Raw genomic sequence first — 15862 nt, 5'->3', positions numbered from 1 at the left:
TTTAAAAACTAATTCCACACTGAGCTATCCATAGCTATCTCATATGGGAGCCATTCCACCTTTTAAACCAGCTCTCACTTAAAGCAGGCCCAGATGTAAGTCAAGGGGCTGCTTTGGATTAGCCAGCGAGAAAAACTCATTTCCTTTGCCATTTTACGAGCATTTAATTTGAAACAATTAAGATATTACGGTGCTGCGAATTCACTACACAGAGTGACAGCTGGGCGCAATCCCATAAACCCCTGAACCAGTGAATGAGCCACCTTGTGACTCTTTTCTTTTTTCTTCTTCTTTTTGCTCCACTCTCCTCCTCCTCCTTTTCCTCCATCTCCTCTGATGTTTCATCGAAGTCTTTGGCTCAAGGCTCTGTTCACTGTTCAGGTGAATGTACTACCTTTGCTTCAGCTGACATCTAAACGCTGCCGCCAATTAATTTAGCGGCTCGTAAATGCACCAGTTGGCTGATGAAAGAATAGCCTAATTTCCAGAGTCTAAAGGGAGGAAGAGAGTACCGAGGATGTTTACCTTCTGGACGGCTTTTTATTCATCTCGGCTTTTGTTGCATTATTGAAGTTTTAGCACAGGCTGCCTCACTCATCTTTGGAGAAGTACATGAGAACGGTGCTAACTACAGGGGGCAGCAAATGGTAAGCTGAGATTCCGATAGCTGTCAGTGTGGTCGTCATCATGAAACTGTTTTCTTTCTTTCTTTTTTTGCATACTGCTGGACATTTTTGAATTGGGGCACTTGTTTGACGTCATGCAGCTGTTTATTTCCTGGACTTTGATAACACACATATTGATCACCCTCCATGTCCTATCTGTCCTACACTTAAATAACTCTGCCACTCCCCGGCTTCAGATTCACGCGAGCTTTGTCAGCTTTCACCCATCAATTCACCTCCTCCTCCTCCTGCCTCCCACATTGGCATAGAAGGGCATCGGAGGTGTGAAATTGATGAAGGTGTGCTTGTGAAAATGTCAGTGGGGGATCACTGGCCAAAGAGAGAGTGAGGGAGAGTATATTTTTTGAAGGGGGAGTAGAGGGAGTGACGGATAGGAGTGGCAGACACTCCTTTTCATGAACACTGGACTGTAAAATGGAGGACCCAGTGCAAACAATGGCCATGATCAATCGGCTATGGTGAGAGGCTCCTCGTAAATGCCCACATGTGCTAAAAGAGAGAAAAAGAGAGGGGAGAAAAGGCAGGATAAAGAGAGAGACAGACGGAAAGAGACAGAAAGAAATGAGGTATGTGTCACTATTAGTTTGGCAAGGAAAAGTCAGAGAGGTAGAGAGCAGAAGAAGTAGATATAGAGAGCAAGACAGAGAAGGGTGGAGATAAATGAGCAAGTGGTATAAGATGATGACAAGGTAAAAAGGCTTTTAGAGTAAGGAGGAATTTAAATAAATGAAAAGACAAGAATGGGAGTGGATAGAGGGGAAACAGACAGAAAAGGGGGAGTGTGTGATTCGCCCTCAGACTCACCTATTTGAATTCAGGCAGGAAGGGAGAATCACAAAGAAACAGGAAAAGAGCTGAAATGTAAAACAAAGGGATCGTAGCTATATTACATTATCACATCGTTGCAATGATTCATCCTGTTTTAACTCGGTCTTTTTACTCAGTCCTGTAGATGGTTCGCTATATCAGTGGCCATCCCATGGACAGCTTTTTTTCACATTGTTTTATTGTTGCAATGATAAATAATTAAAATGAGACAAAATTCAGCCAAAACTTTCCAGAGCTTAATATTTACTGTTTCCATTGTCATACAACAGAAAGAAAAAAAGAAAAGAAAAACAATAATGACGTGAGTTCAGGGATTAGCAGAACTGTTGAGTCACTAATCAACCAAGCGCTGTATACCTAGCTCATTAAATATGTCTTTAACATAAAATGAAAATAAAAGATGGCCGCAGTTACTGTGATGTCACCCACAGGTGTTTGGATTCCAGTTTTTGAACCATTAGCAGGGAGATAACATTTTGGCTGCTACCATTTTGGTTTTGTAGGGGGCATAAATGATCGTGTTTGGGTGAGAGGCTGGAGTCCTGACTTGTCAGTGGCTCAAAGTAGAGTTGGTGTCTAGCAGACAGTCATGATGTACAGAGGTCAAAGCGGCCGGTCCCCTAACAAAATCCAAACAGTTAACTTATAAAAGAATTAAAAATTATTTTTAAAAAGTCATCCACTGAATTAATTCGAATCAGTTTTATTTATAGCTCACCAAATCACAACAGCAGTCAACTCAAGGCGCTTTATATTGCAGGGACCCTAAAAATAATACAGAGGAAACACCAATGATCAGATAACCCCCTATTAACAAGCACTTAGCGACAGTGGGAAGGAAAAACTCCCTTGTAACAGGAAGAAACATCCAGCAGAATTGGGTCACCCTCAAGTGGCCACTCCAGGAATTGCACATTTTTGCACTTCTGCTATGACTTTATTTTTTTTAACCCTGCCTGTTGGCGCTTACTAAGTTCTTACCTGTATTTTCTTATAGTGCGCATAAAGTATACAGACCATATGTTCATTCTTTTGAGAAGGTCTGTATTTGCATGGAAACAGCACATAACATAACTCAAAGGCACAACAACTTAGGTATTGGTATTCACCGTGACAGCTGTTTGCTACTTAAGGAGGAGAGTAGTGGGTTCTCACAGCTTACCTGCATATGCATACCCTCCTTCTGCATAAGAAGGGCCCTCCACAGCTGCAAATGTGACTTCACGCTGACTGAATATTAGTCAAGTGCTGCTGCGGTTAGATTAGTTTTGGGGGAAAGCCCCTGTCATCCACTTTCACTTGTCCACCTCCACTTCCTTTAATCTTCCTCCTACCATATCAAGTGTATGAAAGCAGTGTTGATGCAGACTTGTAAGGGGAACACTGTGCCCGACTCACTTCACTCACACATAAATTTAACATTTAATCCAAATGCACATTTTAGCCGGTTTAGTGGACGGTGTCCTGAGCTAGGTTCCACAGAGTGACTCCATCAGGCAGGAGTTGACTCAATCTGTCCAACTCTCTCTCCCTTGCTACCTTTATCTCTCTCTTTGTCTCTGTGCAGGCCGCTGCACACCGCGGCTGCTCACGCCATCCCAGTTGATCTCTTAATGGACCTAATTGCTTTTCAGCTCATTGCACCCCATGCCAGCACTAAACTAAATCAAACCGAGGCCCCATCCACAAGCCTCATTGCAAATCTGATTCCGCTTGACATCATAATAAGGTGATATTGACTACTCGTGACTCAGCAGTTTCAGAACAGATGACTAAGCTTTTGGTTTTCTCATCATGACATGCCCCGTGAAAGGAAAAACTGTTCAGGTCACATAAGAGTTCAAGTTACCTCCTTAGGAGTGCAGCCCATTGCGTTCCCGTTGTCGATATGCTTGCGACCCTCTGTGCGAAGGGCAATATTTGACGCATTGTTGCACACCGAGCTATGGATTATGCAACTAATACACAATGAACAAGCAGTCTGCGCTCGTGTGTGCTTCTTTGGTCTCACTACCTTTTGCATGGCATATTGATGTAACGTGCTGCACAGCTGATAGCAAGTGAAAACAGATCAAACATGAAACGCAGACCTTTAGTAAGCTCGTCTAATATTATAATATCTTTCGGATGTTATTGCATGAGATTTATGCATTTGAACCTTAAAAAATGTCAGTGTCACAGTGTCTGTGAACTTTGTCAACATTTAGATCAAAATTGGATTCGCTGCAGTGTCAGTCAAATCGGATCAGATAGAGAGACAGAGAGTTATAAGGATTGTAGCTTATTTATTCAGGATAACTTAACATTGCAGAAAACTATTAACCTAAAAATTATTAATTCGGTTAAAGGTTGCAAAGTTCACTCTGATTGTTACAATTTTTCTTTGTGCCATCATGACTTTTCAAGAAAATAACTAATAATAATACACAATTTTCACCCTTCGTCATGAGACAGCCATCTTGGGTCAAGGTAATTCTCGAAGGCAGCAATTTGAAAAAGATAAACAGGGTTAATTTAATGGTCTGACATTAAAGTGTGATTTGTCCTCAGAGACGTGTGATACGACTGTGTAGTCTCCAAGTTATGTAGGTCAGTAAGTGAATTGTGCAGGCATTATCAGTGATTGTTTAAGTCTCTATACAGCTGTCTGGCGTCTGACCAGTAAATTAGTCACTTCTTCCATATCGTTTGCGTAATTACGGCAATCAATCTCACGTTTAAACATCACAATCGTTTCGGCGACATCATAAAAATCTTGTTTTGTCTGTGATGAACTCTTTGACTATTAAGTCTTCCAATTTTTGACTAAATGTTAATTGCTCATGAAGGCATGACTGTATGCTTAGCCATTCATCACATCTGACAGATTCCAAGAAGGAGAGAAGTATTAGATGTCTCGGCCAAGGACTAGAGTTGGGTGTTGGTTTACATTTTTCGTGCCTTGGAGATATGTGCAGTATCACCTTGGCATTTGTTGCACTTAGCCCCCTCCACCCACCACCCTCCTTCCTCTCTTTCTCAACTGCATGGGCAGCGGCCATAAATAAGTCAATCTCCATCCGTCTCAACACATTGGATTAGATTTATCCGCTTAAGATAGATTGTTATCCCAAAGAGCGCGAGTCTCGCTTGATGGGGAAATTAATTTTACGATGACTGGTTTACTTGATCGGGACTGTGGGGGGAGGTAGGGGCTATAAATGTATCAACTCCTGGGCGAGAGGAGCTGAAAACAACACTCCTTGTTTTTGATTCAGATAAGTTGCCTCTCTTCTCTGCAGCATTATACATGGTGCTGTCTTTGGTCACAGAAACCAGAGTAATGATTTGACAGACAGTCATTTGTAAAGTGCCAGCAACTTGTCAAGGGTGAGAAGGCCTGAACCTCGGGGTATGAGAAGATTGACAGTGAAAGATATTGGGGTTTTTTTTTGGTTGTTGTTGATTTTTTAAATCTAGCATTAAATGTGGTTGCTGAATTATAAATAGTCTGTATAATCAGAGTTACTCTGCAAATTATCTGCAATCAAAACACTAACTGAAGTGTTACTGATATAACAGTTATTGGATTGAGTTGCACTCGAATTGACCCAAACCTGTTGAGCAATGATAATGTGTGTCAACAGTAGCCTTTTTTCAAATTCATCTGACAAACATTACTCAGAACCTCTTTAAGCAAAATAAAGGTTCTTTGTTTCTCTCCCCACAACTTATAGAACCACTCATCAAGCTGGTTCAAAGCTGAAACACAACACATAAATGTGACTTTAAGGTGTGATCCCAAAGAACTAAACAATGCACCCAGTACAAAAAATCATCTAATGAATTAATCTGCTTTGTACAGTAGCTTAAACTGTCCACAAGGACACTGCTGACGACCCTGCAGAGGGAAAAGGTTTAACTTAAGCAGAAATGATCCACCAACTCAAGCACCATGGCACAAAGGAGCTGTGAAAGGCTAAATGGGACTTGCGGTACTTTTAACAAAGAATAACTCTACAGTTACGATACTAGTGAAGCATATAGGGGCTAAATGCTAACATGCGACATAACTTTTCAAGATTTTCTTATTTAATCACTAGTGTACATATATTTATATTTATAGATACATATATATTTAGTCATCTTTTCTCTTTTACCATGTCTCTCTAATATTTTGCTCCTTACTATTTTTCTATTTTTTTATTATTTTTTTATTATTTTATTTTATTATATTTTATTATATTTTCTCTTACTGCTGCTCATCAAACACATTTCATTGCAATGTTGACCCTGTGCTAACTTGCATATGACATATAAAACTGAAAACTGAAAACTAACAGATGTAAGTATCTGTTTAAAATCTGAAGCTGTTTCAACTTTAAAGCAGTATAAGACTGAAAAGTCATAGGATATGTCCGAAGTTATTACGAGTCGTTCTATAAACCAACTGGTGCCAATAGTTATGCTAGTTTTGAGATATTTGACAGGACATGTGAACAATTTTGACCTGTCGGCAAAACTAGAAGAAGAATGACATTTGCCTAATGTTTGTGTAAAATATCATGCCAGTACCTGCAATAGCTGCCAACATATTCAACCAGAATTCAGATAGCTTGCGTAGCACATTATTTAAATATCCACAGCGCTGACTTTGCTTATAATTGAATATGGCATTCAAATTATTCAACAGTCAACTGCTGATTTTTGTCTACTGAAAAAGAAAAAAGCAGTTCCACTGAATTTCAAAGTATTGAGAATATTTAATGTTAATTAGTTTTCTAAAGTCAGAATCATCCCCAAAGATTTACTGTGTGGGTACGTACACAGGGAAGCACATACATCAAAGGGTTTATTTACATTATTCATCTAAAGTGAATGCATATTGATACAGGATAACCTTTAGCATCGTTACTAGCATTTGCATTGTATTTACATAGTAAATGTCAATCAGTGCTTCACTTTGCATGACCCCACGCACATATAAATGTAAATATGTCCACTGCAGGATTTCAAACACTACTGACGCATGTAACACTAATGCATTATCACTGTCCTACAACAAAGAAATTTTCCCTTGCTAGAGTCTTTAAAATTGTCCTTTTCCTGTCAGTGCTGGTAGGTAAACCTGCAGCAGGTGGTAATCTATTTTCCCAGGTCTCTCTTGGATCCTTCTTATTGAAGGACAGTTGGTTTATAGACTACCGTGTCTTGTTGGGCAACAAAGTTCAGCCACGATAGGGGAGCAAGGCAGCCTCTTGATAAATCCTACCCTTGCCCCCATTTATCAACAAGTGCTGCTGTATTACTGCTATAGATGGTGCCAAGAATATAAAAGAACAAGGTTAGAAGCAGAGCAGAACTGTAAATCTAATATCTAGTGCCACGCAATTATATTCAAAGATCAACAATATTGTTGAGAGATTTGAAAAAACAAAATCTCTTGCAGTCATGCATCAAGGGTGAATGTCAACAAAATTGTTTTATTAAAGCAAATTGAGTTTTATGAATGAAATTGAATCTTTAAATGTTTGGAATCTGGCACCTCATTGTTACAACCAAATTAGCTTTCCAACCTCTACTCCTTTTACATAAGAATAATATTCCAAACAATCCAAGAAAGTGTTGTCGTGATATCCACACATTTGTGATCTACAGTGCATTGTGCCTTGAGACACAACAGTCTCACTCCCACAATGCTTTCTCATAGCCAGCAGTTGAGGCCAATAGTTCACCTTACAGTAATTTCATCGAGTTGCTCCATGGTTCATTGTCAGAAAACCAACACTTTCTTTTTCTACATGCATAGACTGAATCTAATTCTGCCCTTACAAAATGAAGCTGGGTATAATTTGCAGGTGTAAATCACCATCACGGTTACTCAATCAGATACATGACGTGGCTGAGTGCAGGTAAGAAAACAGATCTGCTGACTGCAGTAGTCTGTCTCTCTGTCTCTCAGTGTACTATTGTTGGATGCTAGATCTACGTGTCTGCAGGGCCAGGTTGTTCATCAGAGGTTTTGGCTTGCTGCCATAGAGGCAACTTTTCTGAAAACACTATTGGTCTTAGTCATCTGTCTCCCCAGGCCATTGCTGTTATTTTCTGTAGCCCTACATCAGAGGTCCATTCACTTCACTGTGTTATAAAGAGCAATATTATCCCCTTGTTGTGTGACATTATGCCTAGGCGGTGACATAGACATGCATGAACCACATCTAGGAATTCTTAGACTTGGAGGTTCCTGATCAACAGGCTGGCATTGGTTTAGTTCCTGCATATGTAAAGGCAGTTTTCCTACATGAAGAAGCAATGCTTGCATGCATGCACTTTAGGTTCAGTTTGACAAAAGAATCAATATAAGATCCCTACAGGGATCTGTGTCTCTCAGGAGGGTTTAGAGGCACCTTACTGTACACAATGATATTTATTATGAACCAAACCAAAGTCAGGAAATGTAGGTAATGCTACATCTCTGTTTGTCCACTGTGGGGAAAAGCAACCATCTATAATCAAGTAACAAACACAAGTACAGTACAACTCGTATTTAAGATTGATTATTTTATGGTATTGTTTTTATTCTTGGCTTGGCAGCTGCATTTACTAGCTATAAAAGCTATAACTACTACTCAGGTACTGCACTTTGTAACAGATTCATCTTGTCTTGCTTACATAATACAGCATCTATACAAGTATTAGCACAGAAACTGATCATTTTGGAGACTACCTCTTTACTGGTAACCCATAGCTGAAATTAAAGGTACAGTGTATAAAATCTCACCACTAGCTGTCAGTAGATTGCAACTGAATTCTGTTTTTTTACCCCTGCAAAAGAAGTACATCTAAGGTGTAGCGCTAATATATTTTAGTCAGCCAAGAGATATCAAAAACATTAAATCTAGACTATACCTCATAACAGCCATGACCAGCCAGTGTTTCTGAGCAATTTTCTACACACTATGTTGTAGCATATTTGAATAATCTTAACATTTAGTAATAAATCAGTAAAAAAAAAAAAAAGCAGATATGTGCCAATTATATATTTTTCAGTATTTTATATTTTTACCCCTTGAATCACCCCAAAGACTCTTTTTTCATCTGTAGTGAGTGTAAGGTGTCAGTCCGCTGTTACCTCAGCTGTCAATCTGTCCAACTCTATTTACTCTGGAGGTGGCTGTAAAACTTTGTGGAAGGAGTTTTCTACGAATTGATGAGTCAGTGAAGCTAACTTCAGATGCTGATGTGAGTTGTTGAGGATATTCTGAACTTTTCTGTCGATAAGTGCTGCTCTTAGCCTCCGTTAGCGGTTGTTAGCCAGTGTTAGCTGCTGTTAGTCTATGTTAGCTAGAATTAGTAAAACTTTCTCTGAGGTTGGATCTAGCAATGATAGAGTCAAACATGTAGTGAATAAAGTCATACGATGTAAGATTGTAATTTTTTTTTTTTTTGTCAGAGGTAAAGTGTGCTTTTTAGGACACTCAAGCTAGCACTATGCCATCATAGTGTTAGCTTATAATAGGCTGTTGTTGTTTAGCCAGCAGCTGTCCAGAGTTGGGAAGACTGCAGGTCAATTACTGACAATAAGTAACTGCGAAAATGTCATGAATAAATAAGCATGTTTGTGGACATTTTTGTGTGTTAGAGCACTAACTTCAGTTCAGTGGAGTGGCTGGCATTTTATCCAGATGCTCGTTAGATTGTCTCTTTCCATTGCGGTGTTTCTTTCCATCAGTTCCTCATTTGTTGTATTTTTTGGTTTTATAATCAGACTAGCTTTCAACGAGTGTCAGGTCTGGACTGCAGACAGGCCCCTTTCAGTTACCAGACCTTTACCACACTGTTGTGGTTTAACATAGGCTTGCTTAAAATAAGCAAGACCTTCCCTGAAAACAAACATGTCTGGATGGTAGCATACATTCCACCATGAAACTACATCCACAATGGAAGTCCTTTAGAGCAATGCTGTAACCAGAGATCATAGAAAGTGAGTGGCATTCTGTGACTTTATGCAACTACAGATGAAATAAGTAATGGTGACAGGAAGTAGGTAGGACCCGAGAAAAACGTTTCTCTACTTCTACCATGTCCCGTGCTCACAAGCCTATTTAAGCTAAGTTCAGTTTTAATAGGCTTGGACCCACAAAAAGAAACATACTTACTTTTGGGGGGGGGGGGCGGAGTCTGATATGAGGGCATTATAGAGTCTTAACTTTGATTTGTAGATGAAGCAATGAACTATCCTGACTGATGATGGTTAGAGGGAGATGTTCCTGACCAACTGCACTGATTTCTACTTGTTTGTAATGTACTGCCTCCTTGACAACCAAAGCCATTCAATTCCCCCTTTTGACCTCACACCTCATTTCTGTGGATTCTCTCTAAATATGTGCAGCATAGACACATCTTTTTATTTGTATTAAACAGTCTGTTGCTGATAGACATCGTGTTGGAATCTGATTCAAAATGACTTAAAAAGGGGGGGAAATCTTTACAACACATTTACAACTCTAAAATAACTGACATACAGAGACACATGGGAGCTAAAGAGGTTGTCTTGATTTAGCATCTGAAAATAATTACCAGGTCAAATCTAAACACTCACACCCACTCTGGCTCTTCCCTTTCACACCAATCTTCCTCTAAAATAGCCATGTCCAAATGGACATTCCTGCAGTGGACTTGGGAAGGAAAGTTGATCCAGGAGAGCTGGCAGAGTGGGACCTCGCTGAGTGACGTCACCTCTCCCCCCAACCCACCCACCCTTTCACACACGCAAAAACACACAAACGCACACACTAAGTTCGTGCTCAGGTCTCGGTGAAGAGAGAGAGAGAGAGAGAGAGAGAGAGAGAGACTCAGACAGACGTACCGAGGCGGATGAGTGAGGGGAGAGAGAGAGAGAGAGAGCAGTGTGTCCCAGGCACACCGCGCTCTCCAAACACAACCACAGTCTCGCCACGTTCAATTCAATGAAGATCTAACGAGCACAACAGAGACAGACCCAAACCAGAGAATATATTATACACGCCCCACGTGCGTGTTTTTTTTTCACCCCCATCTCTCCCCCCCCAATCACCGGTGACGGACATCTCAAGGAAAGACGCGAAATAAGAACGAACAGACGGGGGAGGGAAGAAGAAGGAAAGAAAGAAAGAAGAAGAAGGACCTGAGGACGGATTTCTTTCTTCCACGGTATTTTCCCCGGGACTCGCCTGCTATTTAGTGGATGTAAAACAGAAAGAAGAAAAAGAAACTCGACTTCCCTTTACGCAGAAAAAAATAAAGGACAGACTGAGTTTGAGAGTGACTGCAAAATGGTGATAAGGTAAGAGATGTTTGACGAGCCTGGGAGTTTGGAGGTTGTGACGGTGGGAAGTGAAGTGGCTGCCGCAGTGATTTGAGGTGCGCGCACAGGCTCGCGAAGTTGGTTCAAACATTAGCGGGGGCCGTTACACGTATGTGGACGGGCTTTTCTGTCCTCGCGCTGCCGTGTTCGTGTGTCCAACTTGTAGTTTTTGTGAACTCGCGCGACGCGATGTTGCTTTCAGGGCCACATTACAGTAAGAAATTCGCGCGGAATGACACGAAATAGCTTCCTTTGACTGGCTGATTTAAAAAACAAAAACCTTAAAATGCACCTGCACGTGAGCAAATTTGTCTGTGCTATATTTTGGTCATGACGTGGGGTTTGCGTTGAGGTGTTCAGTAGATTATCCGCACGCACTTAATGTATTTATAATATTTACGTTTGCTTTTTACATTATTTTTTTATTTATTTTAAAATAAACTGGTAACTATTTTTTTCTGCGCTGTGTTATCCTAAAAAAACACGCTATTTTAAGCCCTCTTTATAAGCCGAGTGGCTGTCGTGAGTATACGGTTCGTATTAGTGCATCCTGCCTTTGTAGGCAGCGAGTGGAGTGCGAGGAATTTTCAAAGTGCATTCTAAAAACTCTCCAGAGGTCCCTCATCTTACCTGTCTTTTTTTAGAACATTTTTTTAGTGTTTATTGACGAGGAGGCGTTACAGTTAACTGCTTTTAAAAAATTAGAATAATAAAAGCAGCACTTGTCTGTCAGTCAGGTGAAAGCGAGCCTTTATTTCCAGGAGTACATGCCACCTGTGCTCAGTGTGCCAGTTGGGCCACTAGGGGACTCATTCTCTCCAGCCACTGAGGAGAATGCAGCAGAGAGGGGCTACAAGCCATGATTAGAGATCCCTCCTCTTTTGCTTGAAAAAAAAAAAGAAAAACTTTATGCAAGGTATAGCAACCAGTGTTAGAAATGTAACAAATGTCCCCAAGGATGAAATGATAGTTTATCAGCTTGATGGAAATTAATATGTGTATAACTACATAATCAGCAATTCACGTTAGGTGGGATTACAGTGTAAAAAAAATGGATGAAAGAGTGACAAGATGTGTTGTGGTGTTGCTGTCTGGGTAAATGAAAAGGCAGGGATCGAAGGCAGAGTCGGCTAGTGAGGTGATTTGAAAGGCCAGTATGGTGTGTGTGTGTGTGTGTGTGTGTGTGTATTTAAACATTCAAATCAGAGTGAATGTGGGTGTTTGCTCAGGCGTTTTCATCGCACAGTGAGCACTCTGGGAAGAGCGCGCCCAGCATCTCTGCACTGTACCTTCACGTTCGACTGTTCCAGGCTCAAACAATTAGCCCGATTTTGACACAGCACAATTAATGCTGTCACCACACATTCGAGTTCCACTTTCAGCAGCACTCGAAAGAGGGAGGCAAAATGGACACGCGCCGAGGCGGCGTTGCGTTTTAAGTGCTGCCTCCCAAAGTCGCTGAAGGGAGAAAAGAGTCTCAGTCATCGAAAAGTGGCACCGACGCGGCCATCTGCACTCCCACCCCTCATCCTTCACCTTCTGCTGTTCTAAAGCCTCCCAGACGATATGCAGCTGGTGAGCAAAGTCTGAACCTGTGAAAACACGAACGTGTTTGTGTGAACGTGCACGCGCAAAGGATGCAAAGAGTTTGTGGCATTCAAGCTGCTAAATTGAAAAATGATCAGGGGTTGGAAAGTGCCTACAAGGGGCTTGGGCCATCTTTAGCGTGCCTGCCGATCTGCTCCTTTTTTCTTCAGTTTCTGTGCCTGAAGCACACTCTGAAATCACATCCTACATTTTTGACAGTGGCTGGAGGGAAAAGCGGGTGTTTTGAAAACTTCATGTTTTAAGGGAACTCGAGATCTTTCAGACGCTTCTATTATTTCTGCTCCTTTTCCAGTGCGCATTCGCTTAGCTGTGCGATTTGATTGCCGCGCCACTGGTTGGTTAAATGTTAAGCTCGCCGATAAAAGCTAATTGACAGCAGGGCCTTCGGTGTAACAGAGATGTCTGGAAGGACTGCGGGAGCTTTAAATATCTCCTTATCCACCATCCGTAACTGGCACACAGCCGAGGCCGGTTAAAAACAAGTGTGCCTGCTCCGCACACTCCCATTGTCTCAGCACGGATAAGTAGCTCTGACTCACTGCTTTATTTTGTTTTTTCAAGACTTTAAAATAAGAAAAGAAAGAAATGTCAGGAAAAACTTTTTTTTGTACTACGTGTGTGCTTTTACATGCGCCTCTGTGTGTGAAAGAGAGAGAGCTCTACTTGAGGAATTCCAAGGCCAGGGCCCCTATTACAAGTGTGGAATGAGAAATCAACACTTACATTACAAAAATGGATACGTAAACACAGAGGCCGCAATTATCAGGCGCCATGGTGTTGGAACTGGGTGAGATGGAGTGCCAATATGTCTGTTAGCAATCACCCCCCCTCGCTGCCTGCCCCCTGTAATCCAGTGGGTGTATTCTAGCTTGTTTTGTGCCAACAATGGCCCTTAACAGCTACCCACTGACTGGCAGGCAGGCTAGCTGGCAGGGTGGGTGGCTGGTGGATGCGAGAGAGAAGTTTGATGGGCTCTGGAGGGAAAACGCTTCCACGAAGGTTCACGTCCACGAAGCTCACGCCGTACTTCGCATGTGCATTTTGTATATGGCACACTTAAAAGTTTCTTCCTGCTAATCTGGCGTGTGCGGCTGTGCTTCGGGGTCCTCTTTCGACTACAGAACCCCCACCTCACAGAGGCCAGCCTGATGCATTGTGACAAATGAGAAAGCAGTTTGATTTCGCACAACACTGAGCTGCACCGCGGCATAATGAAGTGATCATGACTTTACCCTTGGTTCACTTTGGCTGTGGTCCCGCGGTGTTTTTCCTCTCTATTCAATCGCTTCACTCACTTATTTACTTGGCAAGCATTTCCTCCCGTAACCTCTAGTACTGCATAACTAGCGTCAAGGGTGGGTTGCTTGATAAAAACCACCGCTACGGGGCATTGGTTTTACACATAGGGGAACGCTAGCAGTTTTTATTGATATTCAAGTTGCCATTGGGTTGGAATAATAAGAAGCCTATTTTCACGCCCAAGCAAAATCACCTCTACTGTCCATCACCCTGTCAGGGCAGAAAGCTGAGGCATAAATATTTTTGGCAGCGGAGGGGATGGAGGGAGAAGCTGAGCTTGTTCTTTCCCCGTTTGCGCCCATTCTCCAATTCTGCGACTGATTTAAATGCCTTGTCTTGTTTTGTTTCCGTGTTCTCCCTGCTTCAAATTAGCCTCATTGAAATGAGGTGTAATTTTAGAAAGAAAAGTTCTTCTGCCTTCCTTCCCCATTCTTTCATGGCGATTTCATCTCCCTTTGTAAAATGCACTTGTAAGCGTTAAAAGCGGAACGCTCAGTGTCATTTCTAACAGCTTGGAGTGCTTCGCCTTGAGGCTCTGCCTCCAGCCTTTACATACAGGGGAACTATCGAAGTGACAGAAACACGGAGGAGTGCTTTTCTGTTGCAGCTGTCCTTTGCTTGGAGATTGTGTTTCAGGAGATATGATGGATGCCAAACGCCTGTAGCCAGTTGTGAGGACATACATGGGGTGGAAGTATGCGGGTATGGATTTGGATCGGGGTCAGCAGCACTGGCAGAGTATTATAATTTTGCCCTTGACCTCCATTTTGGATCAGCCCCCCCCCAGCTAGCAACTAAGAGTCTGTCACTATCCACACTTTGGGAAAGCTGCGGCTACTTAGAAGAAAGCTGAAGAGTGCTAGTGAAACATGATAATTCTGGCTTCAAATGCTGCATGAAAGAAGGCGATGGAGTATGAAACGGTAGCCTGGTGCTATTTTTTTTAAGGGATTCATTTTGATTGTACTGCAACCCAAAACATCATTTCTTTTTATGCCCTTCCTATTGTCTCATTTCCTCTTATCTTAATTTTTGGGGAAGGCTGAGAGCAGAATCCAGCGAGGTTCATTTGAATAACCGGCAGAATGAGGAAATAAAAGCTGGAGGAAGAAATGGAAGTGGCGGGCGGCCTGTGTGCATTCATGTCACACAGCTTTATCAAATTATTCCACAATAGCAGCCACACAAGTGATGGAATTTCAATTAAAGTATGACAGTTTCAGAATTTGTTTCTGCTCGCGCGCGAGAGAGCCACGTTACGTTTGGTGGATTGGGGGGGGGGGGCTGGGGTGGGGGTGGGCTGCTGGTCTTGTACAGAAGACATATTTCCCAGTCTGTATTCTCAGTCTACTCACCTCCCTGCTCACTCACCCCGTCGTTCTCCATCAAAAGGGAACGACTTAGCGGAGACACTTTTGTTCAGAGGCACTCTGTGGTTAGAGCCAGCAGCCGGGCAAATATGGGGTGTTGTGATAAAGGTCTTTGAGACGAAAAGTCAAAAATGGAAGGCTTTGGCTGATAGGCTCTTTCCAGGAACAATTACGCTACCTGCTGTGCCAAATATAAGGGTGCAAGAGATAAGTGCAAGGGAGGGGGTGCTCAGCTCAGACTGGTGGCTAGCTCGTAAACTGGTAAAGAGCTACGTATATATGACCCTCAGGGGCTGTAAACTGTTTCAGGCCTGAGATTGTAACACACGCAAGCACTTCTGTGCTCACCCAGACGCCCAGTGTGTCTATATATGCACACACACACACACACACACACACACACACACACATGCGCGTATGAATGTAGATGGTAGAGCGAAACCTAAGAATAGACTCAACGTGCAGGATTTATTGCAACAGCAGTGCTACAGAAAAAATATTTGCATACATTAAACCACAAATAAAAATGTCTTTTATCTTAAATGAAGTTTCGGAACAAAGGGTGTAAAGATTTGAATTTGTCGCCCATTTGCATTTCCCGGACTCCGACCGGAATTGGCAAGGAGCAGAGGGTTCCATTAAAAAGTTCAGTGACATTGCCACATAGCAATTTCACGAATGAGGAATGCATTTAATAGGAGATGGATTTTTCATCATTTGGAAATGTTTCCCCGATTTGTGCCATA

The 15862-nt window shown here is 42.0% G+C and overlaps 1 protein-coding gene across 19 annotated transcripts in view; it reads left to right on the top strand.

The window, feature by feature from the left end:
• The window catches only part of LOC309701940 (receptor-type tyrosine-protein phosphatase delta-like), a 409167-nt gene that overhangs the window by 258093 nt on the left and 135212 nt on the right, over positions 1-15862 (top strand). Inside the window, exon 1 of one of the 19 annotated variants that reach the window (XM_082526273.1) lies at positions 10459-10818. The exons of the other annotated variants lie outside the window; for them this stretch is intronic. The gene's annotated coding sequence lies outside the window, so the exon portion shown is untranslated. Of the gene's footprint in view, positions 1-10458; positions 10819-15862 lie in introns of those variants that run through there. 19 annotated transcript variants of the gene reach the window in all.

The sequence above is a fragment of the Aulonocara stuartgranti genome (genome assembly GCF_965226115.1).
Source record: "Aulonocara stuartgranti genome assembly, chromosome: 3".
In the NCBI taxonomy this organism is placed as follows: domain Eukaryota; kingdom Metazoa; phylum Chordata; class Actinopteri; order Cichliformes; family Cichlidae; genus Aulonocara; species Aulonocara stuartgranti.
Note: the sequence above shows the minus strand (reverse complement) of the source record. Positions and strands in the feature narration are given on the sequence as shown.